Source organism: Triticum urartu, chromosome 7A, assembly GCF_056163025.1.
Source record: "Triticum urartu cultivar PI428250 chromosome 7A, HENAU_Tu73, whole genome shotgun sequence".
NCBI lineage: Eukaryota > Viridiplantae > Streptophyta > Magnoliopsida > Poales > Poaceae > Triticum > Triticum urartu.
The window spans coordinates 375,095,659-375,115,499 of NC_141879.1; positions in this window are offsets into that span (position 1 = coordinate 375,095,659).

A 19,841-nucleotide genomic window follows, 5' to 3' on the forward strand; every position below is an offset into this window, starting at 1 on the left:
ATGCTAAGGACAAAGGATTGGCTCAAGCTCAAAAGCTCAAGACTCTTCATTTCATATTTTAGTGATCCAAGATCACATTGAGTCCATAGGAAAAGCCAATACTATTAAGGAGGGATGAGGTGTTGCTTAATGAGCCTCTTGCTTCATGTGCTTAGTGATATGCTCCAAAACCCTCAACTACTTTCCCATATCCACATATGACCTAAACTCTAAGCCAAACTCAGTCCTACCGATTTTTCCTATCCGGCGCCACCGAGTTTCACTTGTCATTAGCCACTGCCAAAACCCTAGCAATTCGGTTATACCGATAAGGTTCTCGGTCCCACCGAGATGGGGTTGCAAACTCTCTGTTTCCCTTTCGTAACTTTTCGGTCCCACCGAGATTGCAACGTAAACTCAGTGTTTCCCCTTTGTAACTTTTCGGTCTCACCGAGTTCCACTCGGTCCTACCGAAAGAGCAAATCGGTCCCACCGAGTTTGCCTAACCAACTCTCTGGTAAGCTAATTACCAAACTCAGTCTCACCGAGTTTGTGTAATCGGTCTCACCGAGATTACGTTATGCCCAAACCCTAACTGAATCGGTCCTACCGAGTTGCATGTCAGTCCCACCGAAATTCCTAACGGTCACTAGGTTTACTATTTCGGTCAGACCGAGTTTATTGATTCGGTCCCACCGAGATTGGAAAACTGTGTAACGGTTGGATTTTGTGTGGAGGCTATATATACCCCTCCACCTCTTTCTCATTTAAAGTGAGAGCCATCAGAACACACACATCATTCCAACTCATTTGTTCTGAGAGAGAACCACCTACTCATGTGTTGAGATCAAGACATTCCATTCCTATCATATGAATCTTGATCTCTAGCCTTCCCAAGTTGCTTTCCACTCAAATCTTCTTTCCACCAAATCCAAATCCTATGAGAGAGAGTTGAGTGTTGGGGAGACTATCATTTGAAGCACAAGAGCAAGGAGTTCATTACCTACACACCATTTGTTACTTCTTGGAGAGTGGTGTCTCCTAGATTGGCTAGGTGTCACTTGGGAGCCTCCGACAAGATTGTGGAGTGAACCAAGGAGTTTGTAAGGGCAAGGAGATCGCCTACTTCGTGAAGATCTACCGCTAGTGAGGCAAGTCCTTCGTGGGCGATGGCCATGGTGGGATAGACAAGGTTGCTACTTCGTGGACCCTTTGTGGGTGGTTGCTTCTTCGTGGACCCTTCGTGGGTGGAGCCCTCCGTGGACTCGCGCAACCGTTGCCCTTGGCTGGAGCCCTGTGTGGACTCGCGCAACCGTTACCCTTCGTGGGTTGAAGTCTCCATCAACGTGGATGTAGGATAGCACCACCTATCCGAACCACGGGAAAAACATCCGTGTCTCCAATAGCGCTTGAAATCTCCAAACCCTTCCCTTTATATTCTTGCAAGTTGCATGCTTTACTTTCCGCTGCCAATATACTCTTTGCATGCTTGCTTGAATTGTGTGATGATTGCTTGACTTGTCCTAAAATAGCTGAAATCTGCCAAGAACTAAAATTGGGAAAAGGTTAAGTTTTTATTTGGTCAAGTAGTCTAATCACCCCCCTCTAGACATACTTTCGATCCCACACCCGTCTTCACCAGCAAACACTCAAGACCCTCGCGAGGGACCAAGCCTCGCGTGGCGGACGACGCAAGACCTCCTCAGGGGCGGCCTCACCAGGCTGGCTCATGAGGGGCGGAGAGATCAAGGCGAGGTGCACCTCACGAGATTCCTATGACGCAAGCCATGATGACTGGAGCCAAGCGGGCGCCAGCGCGCGAAGTGTCCTCGTTTCCTCTTTGGTGCTAAAGGAGCAAGCGCAGACGATGAGTCTCGAGGCATTAGGCAAAGGTTTCCATATCGGTGCAACAAGACCAAGACCAGCAGGACGGAGGTCACAGTGGAGCCCAAAATGGCGTCACCACCAGAGCCTTTGGCAGGCGAAGACTACTTTTGTCAGGATAGCTTGTACTAGTTGTCTCCCTTCGAATTTGGCCGTTGTGGGATCCCTTCCCGCTCAATATTTGGGAAGAGGACCAGGGCCTCTATAAATAGGACTAGCCATCACCATAGGGAGGCATCTGATTCCGATCCTCAACCACACAAGCACACCAAGCACAAGAACACCTCATCTCGCGAGGTTGTTCTTCCTTTGTAATTGTTCATCCTCAGCCCAAGAGGCAATCCACCACACCACACTGGAGTAGCGTATTACACCACAATGGTGGCCCGAACCAATATAAATCTTGTGTCTCATGTTCTTTGGGTTCGTCGAGCTAGGCCGTGAGATCGTAGAGTGCGCGAGCTAGAGAGGGGGAGATATCTTTGTGCGCACCCCAGTGTTCGAACCTCAAGGGTTTTGCCGGAACCCGAAGTCCGATAGAACTGTTGCCGCTCCAAGGCTTGCTCCCTAACTTTCTGCTTGACGGGTCGGGCATGTGGGCAGACAGCAAGGTGGTGCTCGATTACCTCCCTGGGAATACCGGGGATATTAGATGGTTGCCAGGCAAACACATCAATATTCTCCCATAGGAAGGAAATGAGCGCGCTTTCCTATTTGTCGTCAAGGGTGGCGTTGATGGTGAAAGTACCATCAACACCAGCCAGCCCTGTCGGGACCTTCTTCACTTGGGGTGCTGCAACCTTGGACCTCTTGCTGTTGGAACACTCTGGCACATCGTCAATGGGTGTCGTGCACTCGGAGGGGGCATGCTTCCTGGACTCCCTGCCAGAGGTCCTACAATCCCTCTTCTTTCCTTTGCTTTCCTTTGCGGGGACCATTGCCGCCGCAGCCTCTGGTGCGATGGCATCCCGATACATCCTGTCCACACAGATGATTGCATCATTCTCATCTGATGGGATGGTGATGACTCCCAACGGCCCAGGCATCTTCAAGGTATTGTAAGCATAATGGGATGCTGCCATGAACTTGGCCAAGGCCGGTCGTCCCAGAATCCCATTATACGGTAGGGGGAGCTCAACCACATCAAACACAACCTTCTCAATCCTATAGTTCAACTCTCCCCCAAACGTCACCGGAATGTAATCTTTCCCTTGGGATGGCTCCTGCTGGGATTGACTCCTTGAAATGTAACGGTAACCTCCAGCTCTTCTTCTCCTATCTGAAGCTTGTTAATAACTTCTGGGGAAATCAGATTCAACACGGCCCCGCCATCCACTAACATCTTTGTGACCTTGAGGTTGCGAATTTTTGGGGAGACCAACAACGGCAAACACCCTACCGCGGTGGTGCCGCAAGGGTGGTCCTCCTCATCAAAGATGATGGGCGTGCAGGACCATTTGAGCGGCTTCCGGGCCTCTGGCGCTGGCTCCACACCATTGACCTCTCGTGCCCATCGCTTAAGATGGCGATGGGAGGAGTGCAAGGACGCACCCCCATCAATGCATAGGGCATCAATGGCCCGCTGAAATTACTGCTCACTGGCTTCCTCTTCATTCTCTCCATCACTCAAATCATCACAGGCTTCCTTCTCTTGGCCCCTGGCAGGTTTTCCTTGGTTCTGAAGGGGTTTGCGGGGACAGTTTGCTTCACCGCCCCGGCCCTTTCCACTAGTAGCATTCTGACATTTCTCCTTATCACGCTTATCATACTCCGCTCTCTATCTCTTGACAAGCTACTCAACTTGATAACATTCATGGAGGTCGTGGCCCTTGGTCCGGTGGATCTTGTAGTATGGCCCTTCACCTTCCCGGCTCTCTTCGCTGTCGGATTTGTGGTTTCTGGCTAACCTTTGAGGTTCGAGCATTAGGGTACGAATGAAGTATTCCTCCTCTCTAGCTCGCTCACCCGTCGATCCCACGGCCTAGCTCTACCAACCCAAGGAACACGGGACGCAGAGGTTTATACTGGTCTGGGCCACCGTTGTGGTGTAATACCCTACTCTAGTGTGGTGGTGGTGGATTGCCTCGAGGGCTAGGGATGAACTAGTACAACGGATGAACTACCTCCTGAGGAGAGGTGTTCTTGAGCGCGATGAGATGGTGTGTGTGAGGATGGTCCGAATGATCTGTCCCTTGCTATGGTGGTGGCTAGCCCTATTTATGGAGGCCCTGGTCCTCTTCCCAAATGTTAGGCGGGAAGGGATCCAACAACGGCCAGGTTTGAAGGGGGACAACAAGTACAAGCTATCCTGACAAAAGGTGGTCTTCACCTACCAAAGACTCTGGTGGTGACGCTGTTGTGGGCTCTGTGGTGACCTCCGTCCTGCCATCCTGCTGGCCTTGTTCTTGTTGCACCGATAAGGAAACCTTTGCCTGATGCCTCGGGACTCCTCGCCTACGTCTGCATCTTTAGCACCAAAGAGGAAACTGGTACACTGCGCCCGCTCGCACCCTCCTAGCCTTGGTCGTCATGGCTCACGTCACATGAACCTCGCGAGGTGCCCCATGCATAGATATCTCCGCTCCTCGGGAGCCAGCCTAGTGAGGCTGCCCCCAGGGAGGTCTTGGTGTCGCCTGCCTCGTGAGGCTTGGCCCCTCGCGAGGGTCTTGAGTTATTGCTGTAGATGCTGGGCCGTACCAGGCCGCTGGTGGAGCCACGTCGTGGGCCACAGGTAGGCAAGTTTGGGTACCCCCGTTCCCAGGATGCCGATAGTAGCCCCCGGGCCCAAGGTGCGCTCGAACTTGGCTTCGAGGCAAAGCCAAGGGGCAAGTTTGGAGCGCCGCATGCCCCAACCACCTACGGCCTTGGTCGCCGTGTGGCGATTGACGGGACGTGGGCACCTCCGCTTCCGCACGCTACCTTGATATCCGTTCGACTTAACGAGTCCCTGCTGCATGCAGAGGAAAACCATCATTACCTGTGATCGTGGAGGCCGGCGGTTGGCCTCCCTCTGGCTATAAATGAGGAGGGGTGCAGAGCCCCATCGCTCATCCCTTCCTCCATTCCGCCTGCTTCTTCTTCTTCCTCCTCACTTCGTCATCTGGCTGCGACGCCCATGGCTCCGACGAAGAGGTTCTCAGCCGCGGAGAAGGGGAAGGTGCGCCGGGAGGGGCCCGGCTCTGCATCGCCCAAGAGGGGGTGCGGCCGTCCCCGCAAGCATGCTCTGACCCCTGTCGTGGCCCCTGGGGGGCACAGTCGTACTCCCTTGGGAACCGGCGGCGTCATCCCTGGTGGCCGTAGTGGTGCCTCCTCCCGTGGCGGGGCCGTTCCTGGCGGGGCAGCCCTTGCATCGAGGGGAGGCGCGCCGTGGTCTCCTGGCCCCCTCGTCCGCGCTTCCATTTGGCGGAAGTGCTCCCAGAGTTCGTTGTGTGGTCGAAGCAGCCGACTGGCACTTGGCTCCAGCTCCCGCGCTCCTTCGCCGACGAGCTGCCAGCCACAGGTCTCGATGGCTTCTGGCTGCAAGCTGACGGCTGCTACAGCAAGGCCTCATGGGCTGCGGTGGAGGTTTCCACTGCGGGTAACACCGTCCTGGCCTGCGGCTGGCAGACGTTCGCTCGTGCTCGCGGCTTGGGTAGGAGGTGCACCCTCCACTTCAAGTACGATGGCGTCGTGACCCTCTACGTGATGGTTTCTGGGGAGGATGGCCGCTGTGCAGGGTGCTACCCTGAGGACAGCGGCGGTGACGACGAGCTGGGTCTTGACAATGGCCGCGACGACGCCGAGGGCGGGCTCGCCCTTGGCGGCGGCAGCTCCTCCTCCGGCAAAAGCTCCAGTAGCGGTGGTTATGACCAACCGCCATGCTGTCGGGCTCGCTACGAGGACGTCGGCGGTTCGTCCCACTACCGCGCCCTAGTGAAGCGCGAAGAGGACTGCGGCTGAGTCCGGGGGAGGCACTAGGAGCCAGCCCTCGTGAGCTGCTGCGGGCGTGGGCGCCTCTTTTGCTTGTCCTTTTCTTTTTTCCAACATTCCAAGAAACAAGTATGGGGCCCTGCATGGGCGTGTAATGAACCGTAATTCTTGTGCCGCTCATGTTATGTTTATCGTTTCTATGTTGTGTTGTGGCAATTGTGCTTTATGTAGGTGCAGAGGGATAACTTAGCTTGACACATTCGAGGTAGCTTCAACCTCGCGAGGGCATGCGCCACCTGGCATTTGGTGAGGCTTCCCAACTGCCAACTCAGGAGCCGCTACCCTTGGGAGACACACGAAGCTGCAAAAATTCCTTAGGAAATCCTTATCCTTGCTTGCGCGAGGCCCCAGGCATAGGCTGATCATGGCCTAGCGCACCACGTCACGGTACCCGTGGGGCACGGACTCAGAAGGGTGCGCCGATCACGAGCTCAATCAAGGGCGCCTCGCGAAGGTCAGGGGAGCCGAAGCTCTGGAGCGATAGGGCTTTGGCGAGGTGTGCCCGTGACCGGGTCGGCCCGGCACAGGCACACACCTTCCTAGCCCCCGTGCGAGGAGCGCGAGGGGGAGCGTCGGGCAACTGCCATCCTCCCTGGCGCAAAGCAAGAGCCAAGCGAAGAAACGGAGAGAAGAAGGGACTCAACCAAGCAAATTGAGAAACGTCAGAACTTCAAATTCCATTAAAAAGGTTGCAAGCCAACTACGGAAAGCAAATGAACAGCCGCGTCCGGCACCTAGTCTAGTCTTCTCACCAGCGCGGAGCTAAGTGCTACCACTAGGATGTAGGAGGGAGCCCCCGAGGTCCGAGGGAGGCACTCCGGAGACTCCGGGGCGTGTACAGCTCCACTCGTTATTACATGAGAGTGTCATGAGCGGAGACCTTCAAAGGCACTGGGCCTTGCTTCATGGGTAGAACTTCCGGAGATGTTGGATGTTCCAGGCTTTCTGGATGGGGATCCCGTCCTGCGTCTCCAGGCGCGCGGCACCAGGCCTCGAGACGTGGGCAATCCTAAACGGGCCCTCCCACAAGGGTGAGAGCTTATGCAGCCCTTCCCTGGAGAGCACCCACCTTAGGACGAGATCGCCCACCTCGAGCGTCCTGGGGCGGACGCTGTTGCAGTGATACCGTTGCAGTGCCTGCTGGTATCTTGCTGCCTGAAGCGAGGCCTGGCGGCGGTGTTCCTCCCCCAGCACGAGGTCCATCCCCCGCATGGCGTCCTGACATGCCTTGTCGAACGCCAGGACCTGTGTGGAGCGATGCCTGACCTCGTGAGGGAGAACCGCTTCGGCTCCGTAGACGAGGAAGAACGGGGTCTCGCCTATTGGCTTGGTGGCGGTGGTGCGGATGGACCACGGCAGGGACTGGAGCTCGTCATGCCAGCCCCTACCGCAAGCCTCGAGCTTCTTATTGAAGGTCCTGGTCTTGAGGCCTCTCAATGCCTCCACGTTGGCATGCTCGGCTTGGCCATTGCTCCTGGGGTGCACCACTGAGGCGTAGCATATCTGCGTTCCAAGGTTAGCACAATACGTCTTGAAAAGATTGCTAGTGAACTGCGAGCTGTTGTCGGTGATGATGCGGTTAGGGACCCCAAACTGACTCATGAGGCCCTTGATGAACTTGACTGCGGAGCCTGCGGGGATGGTGCGGATGGCTTCCACCTCCGCCCATTTGGTGAACTTGTCGATGGCAATGTAGAGGTAGCGATAACCCCCAGGCGCTCGAGGGAGTGGACCCAGGATATCCAGCCCCCAGACCGCAAATGGCCACAAGAGCGGGATAGTCTGGAGGCCCTAAGCAGGCTGGTGAATTTGCTTGGCATGGAACTAGCAGGCCTCGCAGGATCTCACCAGCTCGGTTGCGTCGTTAAGTGTCGTGGGCTAGTAGAACCCGCTGCAGAACGCCTTGCCCACCAGGGTCCGCGACAACGAGTGATGCCCGCAATCTCCGACGTGTATGTCAGCTAGCAGCTCGCGCCCCTGCTTCCTGGAGATGCATCGCAAGGAAACATCATTTGGTCGCTTTTTGTATAACTCACCATCCTGGATGCAGTATGCTGTAGCCTGCCGAGCCACGCGCTCCGCGTATTCCTCCTTCTCCGACAGTGTTCCTTACCCGAGGTATGCCATGAACTCTTCGGTCCAACATCCTTCCTGAGGCTCGAGCACGAGGAGCGGAAGCGCTCCTGAGGTCGGGCCACAAGCATGGTCTCCTAAGGCTGGTGGCGGGGGAAGCTCCTCTCGAGGCGGTGTTGGCTCCGTGGCCGGAGGGGCCGTGGAAGGCTTGAAGAGCCACTCCTCGAAAACGCCTGGCTCCTGAGGCTGATGCTTGGATGCCCTCTTGGCGATGTCGTCGGCTTCCTTATTCGTGTCGCGGGGCACATGCTGCAGTTCTAGGCCCAAGAACTACTTCTGAATCTGGCGTACCTCCGCGAGGTATGCCCCCATGTGCTCGTCCTTTAGCTCATACACCTTATTGGAGAAGTTGACGAGGAGCTGAGAGTCGCCCTTGATGGTGAGACGCTTCACCCCCAAGGCTGTTGCGGCCTTGAGGCCGGCGATCAACCCCTCGTATTCCGCGATGTTGTTGGACACCTCTCGGATTACGGGTTTCGACAAAACCCTTGAGGTTCGAACTCTGGTGTGCGCACGAAGATCTCTCTCCCCCTACCTCACACTCTCACCACGATCTCAAAGCCTAGCTCGCTGAACCCGAGGAACAAGAGGCACAAGAGTTTATACTGGTTCGGGCCACCGATGTGGTGTAATACCCTACTCCAGTGCGGTGTGGTGGATTGACTTATAGGCTGGGGATGAACAAATACAAGGGAAGAACAACCTCGTGAGGAGAGGCATTCTCGAGCTCGATGAGCTTGTGTGGTTGCCTTGGTGGAATGGATCTAGTCCAAGATGAGTCCTCCCCCTAAGGTGGTGGCTAGTCCTATTTATAGAGGCCTGGGTCCTCTTCCCAAATATTAGGCGGGAGGGGATCCCACAATGGCCAATTTGAAAGGGGACAACTAGTACAAGCTATCCTGACAAAAGGTGGTCTTCGCCTGCCAAAGGCTCTGGTGGTGACGCCGTCGTGGGCTCCGTGATGATCTCCGTCCTGCCGTCCCGCTGGTCTTGGTCTCATTGCACCGATATGAAAACCTTTGCCTGATGCCTCGGGACTCCTCATCCGTGCATGCCCCTTTAGCACCAAAGAGGCAACCAGTACTCTGCGGGCGCTGGCGCTCGCCTGGAGCCCGCCTGGCCTTGGTCGTCATGGCTCACGTCACGCAAACTTCATGAGGTGCCCCTCGCCTTGATCTGTCCGCTCCTCGCGAGCCAGCCTAGTGAGGCTGCCTCTGAGGAGGTCTTGTGTCGTCCACCTCGTGAGGCTTGGCCCCTCGCGAGGGTCCTGAGTGTTTGTTGAAGAAGATGGGCCATACCAGGCCGCTGGTGGAGCCACGCCCTAGGCCACAGGCAATCAAGTCTGGAGACCCCCATTCCCAGGACGCCGACAGTAGCCCCCGGGCCCAAGGTGCGCTCATTCTTGGCTTTGCGGCGAAGCCAAGGGTCAAGTGCGGAGCACCACGGGCCCTAACAGCCCGCGGCCTTGTTTGACGCGTGGCGATTGACAGGACGTGGGCGTCTCCGCTTCCCCACGCTACCTCGACAAGTGCTTGACTTGACGAGTCCCTGTTGCATGTAGAAAAAGGTCATCATTACCTTAGATCATGGAGGCTGGCGGTTGGCCTCCTCCTGGCTATAAATGGGAAGGGGGACGGAGCCCCCGTCACCGCGCACATGGATCTGGTTCCCGCTGTTCTTCACCAAAGAGATGCCGCCGAAGGGACCACTAGAGTTGTGGATGCAGCATGCTTGGTGGGACACCCCGGCGACGGGGCGGAGGTTGAGGTCGTCTCCCCAGGCAAGGTCTTCATGACCCGCGGATGGGGTGAGGTCGCTCGCGTCTGCTACAGAGGGGGCGCTCGCCATCCATTTCAAGTACGACAGCGCCTCCACACTGTTCTTCAAGGTCTTCGACGAGGAGGGCAATCGCCTGGAATGCTGCCCTAGAGGGGGCCGTCAGGATGGTGTGGCGGCAGGCGCTCAGCCCGCCCTTGAACCTGCCGACAGCTCCTCCAGCGGCAGCGGCGGCTCCTGGGGGTCCAGCGGCTCTCCCGAGCCTGACGAGACTTCAGAGACAAGTGACGACGGCTACGTGAACCCGAGCTCTTGCCGTGCCCGGAGCGCAGCCGCGGCGTCCGCCCGTCACCGCTGTTGATCTGGATGGGGTTGGCGTCGGCCTCCCGTGGCCGACTGTTGATGATGGCGTCGGCGGTGACGCCTGTAGATAGGGCTCCTAGAAACCTTCTTCTTTTGTTCCCTGCGAGGAGTCGAGATGAACCCCATGGGGGCGTGTAAAGGATCTGTAGTGTCTTTTATTAATATTTTCCTTATTATGAAGATCTACGACTGTGTGTCTTGCTTCAGCTCAGTCCCCCCTTTCCAACCTCATGGTAGCTTGGTGCTCTACGCCAATAGGTCCCGGTCCCCAGGCAGGCTACAGCCGTTGCTGGTATGCCAGGTCGCGATGGAGTGGTCAAGGCTAGGAGGTGAGCGGCCCGAGGTCCAGTAAGAGCTCCTGAGGCGCGATTCTCAAGAGGTCCCCTTTAGCGTGCAAGAAACTACCTAAAGGTAGGAAAGGAAGGCGGCGTTGCCATAGCAAGGCTGCAAGAGATGGGAATCATGTGTCGCAGCACTTGGCTGATCTGAGTGCGAGACTTATCTTAGCGGTCCAAAGTCGATTCCTTGTGTCGCGCCGGCTTCGTGCGTCAACTGGGTCAGGCTCGCGTGAGCTTCTCCCTCCTTTCACGCCCTTCTAGGAGGTCTTGTGTCGTCCGCCTCGAGAGGCTTGGCCTCTCGCGAGGGTCTTGAGTGTTTGTTGAAGAAGATGGGCCGTACCAGGCCGCTGGTGGAGCCACGCCCTGGGCCACAGGCAAGCAAGTCTGGGGACCCCCATTCCCAGGACGCCGACAAGACCTTCTCGCCCTGCTAGAAGCAGAGCTGCACGGCGTAGTATAGCTTGTCTTGAGTGGGTGAGATGAGCACGGTGCTAGCCCCCGTGCCCTAGCGTGCAAAAGCGCCGTCGAAGTACATGACCCAGCCATTTGGCGCTTCACTTCCTGGCGAGAGGGGTCGGTTCTCACCCACTTCGGGTTCCGAAGCATCGGTCCATTCTGCGACGAAGTCGGCGAGGGCAGCTCCCTTGATGACCCTGGTTGTGCTGAACTCCGGCTGAAACACCTGCAGCTCGATGTTTCACTCGGTGACTCTTCCCGTAGCATTGGGACTCCAGAGCACCCTCTCCAATGGGTAGGCTGAGACGAACCTAATTGGGTGGCCTTGGAAATAATGACGTAGCTTTCGTGAGGCCACTAGGAGCACGAGCAGGAGCTTCTGTGGCATGGGGTATCGTGCCCTTGCGTCCCGTAGCACCATGCTGACAAAGTACACCGGGTGCTCGACGAGGGTGGGAGCGTCGACGGAACCTGAAGTCTCCGGAGGTTGGGACGCCTCCTGAGATTGAGGGACCTCGGGAGTTTGGTCACCCATCAGTGCCTACACTGGCCCAGGACCGCCGTCTTGTAAGGCATGACATCCACTGGCATTGTTACGGCTCTAGTGGCGCCGTCTTGGTGCCGCCTCGCCCCTGCTGAAGGTGCGGAATTGCACGGCGGGCTCTTTACCTGGCACTCCTCCGGACAGCCACCAGCACCGTGCTGGCTGAGTGAGACGTGGTGGCCAGATAGAGCACTAGAGGCTGGAGGGGACGAGGCACTACCATCACCGATGGGCTGGTCAGGTACCTCTTGAAGTCTTGAAACGCCAGTTCGGCCTCCGGGGTCCACTCGAACGGGCCCTTCTTCTTCATCAGCATGAAGAACAGCAGGGCACACTCTCCCAACTTGGAGATGAAGCGCCCCAGTGAGGTCACGCACCCCGCAAGCTTTTGCATTTCCTTGAGGGTTTGCGGCAGGCTCATGTCTTCTATCACCTTGACCTTCTCCGGATTTGCCTCTATCCCCCTGTGTGAGACGAGGAAACCCAGGAGCTTGCCGGAAGGGACGCCGAACACCCACTTCTCCGGATTGAGCCGCAGGTCCACCTGGCGTAGGCTGGCGAAAGTCTCCTCCAAGTCTTGAATGAGGGTCCTCGCCTCCTGAGACTTTACCACGATCTCGTTGACGTAGGCCTCAGCGTTCCTCCCGAGCTGCTGGCCCAGGGCGATGTGCATCAGCCGCTGAAAAGTCGCCCCGGCGTTGCGCGGTCCGAACGGCATGCAGGTGTAGCAGTATACCCCACACGGGGTCAGGAAGGCCGTCTTCTCCACGTCCTCCACCGCCATCTTGATCTGGTGATAACCCGAGAAAGCATATAGAAAACACAGTAGGTCGCACTCGGCGGTGGAGTCGATGATCTGGTCGATGTGCGGAAGCGGGAACGGGTCTTGAGGGCAGGCTTTGTTGAGGTTGGTGAAGTCGACGCACATACATTCCTTCCCGCCTTTCTTGGGCACAACGACAGGGTTCGCCAGCCACTCTGGGTACCGGACCTCGCGGATGACACCCGCAGCTTGTAGCTTGCGGGTTTCGTGGACGATAAAGGATTGCTTCTCCGTGGACTGTCGTCGCGCCTTCTACTTCATAGGGCGCACATTGGGGCACACCCTTAAGTGATGCTCGATTACCCCCCTTGGGACCCCCCACCAGCTGCTTGGGCTCCTAGGCGAATACCTCCTTGTTCGCACGCAAGAACTTCAGCAATGCCTCTTCTTGGTCAGGGTCGAGGTTGGCGCCTATGGTGAAAGTGGCTCCCGAGGCCCCTTCCTCCTCGACCGGCACTTTCTTGATTTTAGCCAGATCTTGAGTGAACAACTGCTTCTTTTTTGCTGGCACAGCCCCCTTATCCCCCGGGGTGGCTCCATCGGCCGAGCGCGCTGCCGCGGTGGCCTTGAAGGCGAGCTTGAGAGCCATCAGGGCTTCCTTGGTGTCCCCAGCCATGGTGAGAATGCTGCTGCTCCCCGGCATCTTCATGAGGTTGTAGGCTGGATGGGTCACTGCCATGAACTGAGCCAGGGCAGGGTACCCGAGGATGGCATTGAACGGGAGGCCGATGCGGGTGATGTCGAAGTCGATCAGCTCGGTGCGGTAGTTGTCGCGGGTACCGAAAGTGACCGGGAGGCGTATTTGCCCCATGGGGCTGGTGGAACCAATGCCGACTCTAGAGAAAGGCTTGGTGGGGCGGAGCCGGCCGTATGGTACATGGAGCAAACCGAAAGCTTCCACAGAGAGCAAGTTGAGGCCAGCTCCACTGTCGATGAGGGTCTTGGTCACAGCCATGTTGCAGTTGGTGGGTGTGCAGAGCATTCGGAGCACGCCCGCGCCCATGGTGATTGCTGGGTGGTCCTCCGAGCTGAAGGTGAGGTCGGCCTGGGGCGCCACCCATCCCGGGGGAGCCCCCTGCTGCACGCGTGTAGCGCCCATCTGGCGGACGAACTGCTTGTCCTGGCGATCCGGGGTGGCGCCCGCGAACCACCAAGGAGGGCTGCCACGGCGGGGGGCGCCTGTGTCGTGAAGCGCGTGACAAGGAGATCGCGCAGCTCCTCCCAAGAGGCTATCGAGGATCCTGGCAGACTGAGCAGCCAGGTGCGCGGCACGCCGGCAAGGGCCAAGGGGAACCAGTTGGCCATGACCTAGTCGTCGCCTCCGATTTCGAGAACGGCCTCCTCGCACACCTGCAGGAAGGCCGCTGGATCTACCACACCATCATAGCGAGGCGACATCTCTGGCTTGAACTTGCGCGGCCACTGCACTTGCCGCAAAGTGAGGGTGAAGGCCCGGATGCCCGCGGCGCATCCGCAGGTGCCTGCCGGCCCAATCAGAGGAGTGGCGTCTGCCATGGGAGCAGGACGAAGCAAGCGGAGAGGCGAAGCTTCGACGCACCCCTACCTGGCGCGCCAAATGTAGGATTCGTGGGTTCCGGCTAACCTTTAAGGTTCGAGCACTGGGATGCGCACGAAGTATTCCTCCTCTCTAGCTCACTCGCCTGTCGATCCCACAGCCTAGCTCTACCAACCCAAGGAACACGGGACGCATAGGTTTATACTGGTTCTGATGAGGACATCAATACCATTGTTACACCCACAGCCCCTACTGTTACATATACTGGACCAATTACTAGAGCTCGCGCACGCCAATTAAATTACCAGGTACTTTCGTTTCTTGGTAATGATTCTAATGTTCATGAGATTATGATGCTGCCTAAATTGGATACATTTGTTTTGCTTTCAAATGAAGGGCCTAGCTTGGAGAAGGATGGACATTGGAGCAAGAACACGCATGAAGTTGATGGCATGCGCAAGGGGATCAAGAACGGAGTTACAAGTGATGATTTCAGGACTTTGAAGCCGCCATAAGGAGTGCATGAAGCCATGGACGAAATATACAAGATGCCACTTCATAATATTCGTCCATAGGCTATTCTAGGTGCTGCGTCACCTTATTAATGGGCCAGGCCCATGTAATTTCGAAATACTTAAGTATAGGCTATTTTTAGAGTCCGTATGTGTGGGGAAACAAGAGTTAGGGTTGGTTTCGGACCCCACCCTCAAGGGCCACGAAATTCCCCTCTCTTCCTCCATATATACAGCCCTTAGGGCGTCGTTTAGACTTTGGGGTTTTGTTTAGATTAAAAGTTCGCCATAGCTGCAACTTCGCGTACTTCGTTTGTGTCCAACGACCAGACCAAGACGTCACAGAACCCCACCTTGATCAATAAAGCTTTCATCTTATATTCGCAATATCCAGATTGCAATCTCAGTTTCTTGCTTGTTCTTCGTTTGCTCGCAGGAAACAGGCCCTCGTGGTCAGGTTGATCGTGCTCCGGCGTGGTCAATAACCCCTCAGAAGTTGGTTTAGCGATTGCTAAGGCGCGACGTCTCGCACGTTCGTAGTCGGATCGTCAAGGTCGACTCCCACAGAAAACGAAAGCCACCATCTCATCGAAACATCGGGACACCTTTGCCTCTATCAAGTGGTATCAGATTTCCAGGTTGCTCGGTGAGATTTTACAGTTTTTCGTAGATTAGATCGAGTCTGTTCTTCATACCTACAGTCCACGAAAAAGCCACACAAAAAAATTAGGGTTAGTTCATCATATCCGAACCAATCTGAGCCTTTGCATAATCTTTTTAGGGTTTTTGCTTTGTTGAATTTGCGGTTGCATCGTCGTGTCAAGTTGCTGGTCTTAGAGTCTAGTCTTTTAGAGTTTCGAGTTCTGGTCATAAGTTGTCACGCCGCCGCCGCACCATCATCATCGCCCATCTACCACTTTTGCTTATCCGCCACCGCTCTGAATCCTTATCCATATACCACTACCAATCCGTATCCATATACCACCATCAATCTCTATCCACATACCACCACCGCTACCATATACCACCACCGCTACCATATACCACCACTGCTGCCATATACCACAACCATATATCCACCACCAATCCGAGTTCTTCTCATATTAGGTTTGTTCTTGAGATCAATCTCAATTCCGATTCGTGTTTCCTTGCCTGCGTAGGTCTCGGAGAAAAAAGAGTCTGGAGACCCCCGGGCAGTTTTTAGGCCAAAATTTTCACGGGCAAAAATATTTTTTCCCTATCCTATTTTTAGGCTTTTCTCAGTCTTTTGAGCCACGTGCCATCATAGTGATTTTTTGTCGCACTTTTTTGTCGTAGCTGCCCTGATTTCCGAAAAAAAAAGTGAAATTTTTTTTTCGTGCCCATCCTATCAGTTTGACGAGGGAAGAGTTTTGAGACACTCGCCATTATAGTAATTTTTCGCAAAAAAAAAGAGCGCAAAAAAAAGCGAAAAAAAAAGTTCCAGAGTGTGCTTTTCCCTTATTTACGTGCAGGGCCGTGATTTTGTTAGTGTTCTAGGCTCGCGTCTCTAGCACGGTCTAGCCTAGGACCAGCACAGTACCGTCGTTGAGCGTTTATTCAACTTTGCATCTCTGAATTGATTATTGCTGACCCTTTTTGCTACCATACTATAAGCCTTCCCAGCTCCACATACCTCTACGTCGTGCGTTTGACTCTCCCTGGCAATCGCTCTATCCAAGCTTTTGAGAGTTTTGACTACAACGGTTGCCGATCACCGCCTGCTGCTGGGTAAGAACTGGTAAGAATTTGAGATTTGCTTGACGGATTTGTGACACCCGCCACCACCACCTCTTGTTAGTATTCTGTAGGATCATATTCTTGTGTGTTTTCTATTGTTGCTAACCATGGCAGGATCACAAGCCGACGAGACTGACTGGGAGAACATGACGAATCAGGAGTTGCATGATAAATTTCAGCAAATGATGAATGGACAGGTGCAGGATGTGCTAAACAGATTTGAAGAGGCCATGGAGAAGATAGATGACATGGAGAAGACGTTCGAAACAAAGCTCGATAACAGGTTTAATGAATTGCTCGCGCGTCTTCCACCACCACCATCGGCTGCACCTAACGCACCTCTACAACAACAACAACGACGACTACCTACACATCGTGAAACAGCCCTCCGCCGAGCGAGCCGTCTCCCTCTTGCACCTGGCCAAACTGTTGGTGCTGCTGTTGCTACTTCTGTGGCTCCTGCTGCTGATGCGGAGGAGGATGATTTTGCTGGCGATTACGAGGATGAGGTTGATCAAAATCAGAACTACGTGCCACCACCAGCACAGCAACCATCAGGTCGTCCACATGCAAATAATGGCAATGGTAGGGCTCACCCTCAGGTACGAGATCATGACCATCTCCCTAAACTAAAATTGAATATTCCACCATTTGAGGGTAGATATGTTCCTGATATATATCTTACTTGGGAGTTAGAAACTGAACAACGATTTACATGTTTACAATATCCCGAGGAGAGACGTGTTCCTGCTGCTGTTTGTGCATTCACTAGTTTTGCATGTGTTTGGTGGTCTGAGCATTGTAGATTATATCCCATTCCTGCTACTTGGGCTGCTTTGAAAACTGCTATGCGTACTCGTTGGGTTCCACCATATTATCAACGTGAATTACTTCAAAAATTGCAGCGCTTAAGACAGGGAAAAAATTCTGTAGAAGAATATTATCAGGAATTACAAACTGGCATGATTAGATGTGGTATTGTTGAGGAGAATGAAGCTATGCTTGCACGTTTTATGGGTGGATTAAATAGAGAGATTCAAACGATTGTAGAGTATAAGGAGTATACTAATATCACTCGTTTATTCCATCTTGCTTGTAAAGCTGAACGTGAAGTGCAGGATCGACAGGCATTGGCGCGGACTAACTTTTCTGCAGGTCGACCTTCTTCATGGACACCACGTGCATCATCTAATTCCACACGTTCTGCTTCACCGGCGCCTCCGTCGGCTGCCACCTCCAACCGTGATACAATAAAGCAGGCACAATCACCACTATCTGCCAAGAGCACACCTTCTGGGCCTGCAAAGAGCTCTTCTTCATCCATGGCATCAACAGGGCAAACACATGATATTATTTGTCGACGTTGCAAGGGTGGAGGTCATTATGCGAGAGAATGCCCATCTAAGCGTGTGATGATTGTTACTGAGGATGGTGGGTATGAGTCCGCTAGTGACTATGATGAGGAGACTTTGGCTCTTATTACACGTGACGAACACGGTGGAGACGATTCTGATCATGAGACGCAATACATGGCTCCTGAAGATGCTGACAGGTATGAATGTTTAGTTGCTCAACGTGTTTTGAGTGTGCAGGTTACACAAGCTGAGCAAAATCAGAGGCATAATTTGTTCCATACAAAGGGAGTTGTGAAGGAACGTTCTGTTCGCGTGATCATAGATGGAGGGAGTTGCAACAACTTGGCTAGCATCGAGATGGTGGAGAAGCTATCTCTCACCACAAGACCACATCCACATCCTTACTACATCCAATGGTTCAACAACAGCGACATGGTTAAGGTAACACGTACTGTTCGTGTGCATTTAGTATCTCTACATATGCTGATTATGTTGATTGTGATGTGGTACCGATGCAAGCATGTTCCTTATTACTTGGTAGACCATGGCAATTTGATAAAAATTCTATTCACCATGGTAGAAACAATCAGTATACTCTTGTTCATAAGGATAAAAATATTACTTTGCTTCCTATGACTCCTGATTCCATTTTGAAAGATGATATTAATAGAGCTAATAAAGCAAAACAGGAGAAAACTAAGAGTGAAAATCAGATTGTGGCAAAAGAATTTGAGCAACAAATGCAGCCTAATAATAATAAACAATCTAGTGTTGCTTCTGAAATTAAATTGAAAAGTGCATGTTTACTTGCCACCAAATCTGATATTGACGATCTAGATTTTAGCAAATCTGTTTGCTATGCTTTTGTGTGCAAAGAGGCATTATTTTCATTCGAGGACGTGCCTTCCTCTTTGCCTCCTGCTGTCACTAACATTTTGCAGGAGTTCGCCGACGTCTTTCCACAAGACGTGCCACCGGGATTACCACCTATTCGCGGGATTGAGCATCAAATTGACTTAATTCCCAGTGCATCATTACCCAACCGTGCACCATACCGTACCAATCCAGAGGAGACGAAGGAGATTATGCGTCAAGTACAAGAACTGCTCGACAAAGGTTATATACGCGAATCTCTTAGTCCTTGTGCTGTTCCTATCATTTTAGTGCCGAAAAAGGATGGTACGTCGCGTATGTGCGTTGATTGTAGAGGCATTAATAATATTACTATTCGTTATCGTCATCCTATTCCTAGGCTAGATGATATGCTTGATGAATTGAGTGGCTCTACAATATTCTCCAAAGTTGATTTGCGTAGTGGTTACCATCAAATTCGTATGAAATTGGGAGATGAATGGAAAACAGCATTTAAAACTAAGTTTGGATTATATGAGTGGTTAGTCATGCCTTTTGGGTTAACTAATGCACCTAGTACTTTCATGAGGTTAATGAACGAAGTTTTACGTGCTTTCATTGGACGATTTGTGGTAGTTTACTTTGATGACATATTGATTTATAGCAAATCTTTGGAGGAACATTTGGAACATTTAGGTGCTGTTTTTATTGCTCTACGTGATGCACGTTTGTTTGGTAACCTTGGAAAGTGCACCTTTTGCACCGACCGAGTATCTTTTCTTGGCTATGTTGTTACTCCACAGGGAATTGAAGTTGATAAAGCCAAGATTGAAGCTATTGAGAGTTGGCCGCAGCCCAAAACGGTCACACAAGTGAGGAGTTTCCTTGGCCTCGCTGGTTTCTATAGGCGTTTTGTGAGAGATTTCAGCACCATTGCCGCACCTCTCAACGAGCTTACAAAGAAGGATGTACCTTTTGTTTGGGGTACCGCACAGGAAGAAGCCTTCACGGTATTGAAAGATAAGTTGACACATGCTCCTTTACTCCAACTTCCTAATTTCAATAAGACTTTTGAGCTTGAATGTGATGCTAGTGGAATTGGATTAGGAGGTGTGTTATTACAAGATGGAAAACCTGTTGCATACTTTTCTGAAAAATTGAGTGGGCCTAGTCTGAACTATTCTACTTATGATAAAGAATTATATGCTCTTGTTCGGACCTTAGAAACATGGCAACATTATTTATGGCCCAAGGAATTTGTTATACATTCTGATCATGAATCTTTGAAACACATTAAAAGTCAAGCAAAACTGAACCGTCGACATGCTAAATGGGTTGAATTCATTGAGACTTTCCCTTATGTGATTAAACACAAGAAGGGTAAAGAAAATGTTATTGCTGATGCCTTGTCTCGTCGTTATACTATGCTTTCACAACTTGACTTTAAAATATTTGGTTTGGAGACCATCAAGGATCAATATGTTAATGATGCTGAATTTAAAGATGTATTGCAGAATTGTAAGGAAGGGAGAACTTGGAACAAGTTCGTTCTTAACGATGGATTTGTGTTTCGTGCTAACAAG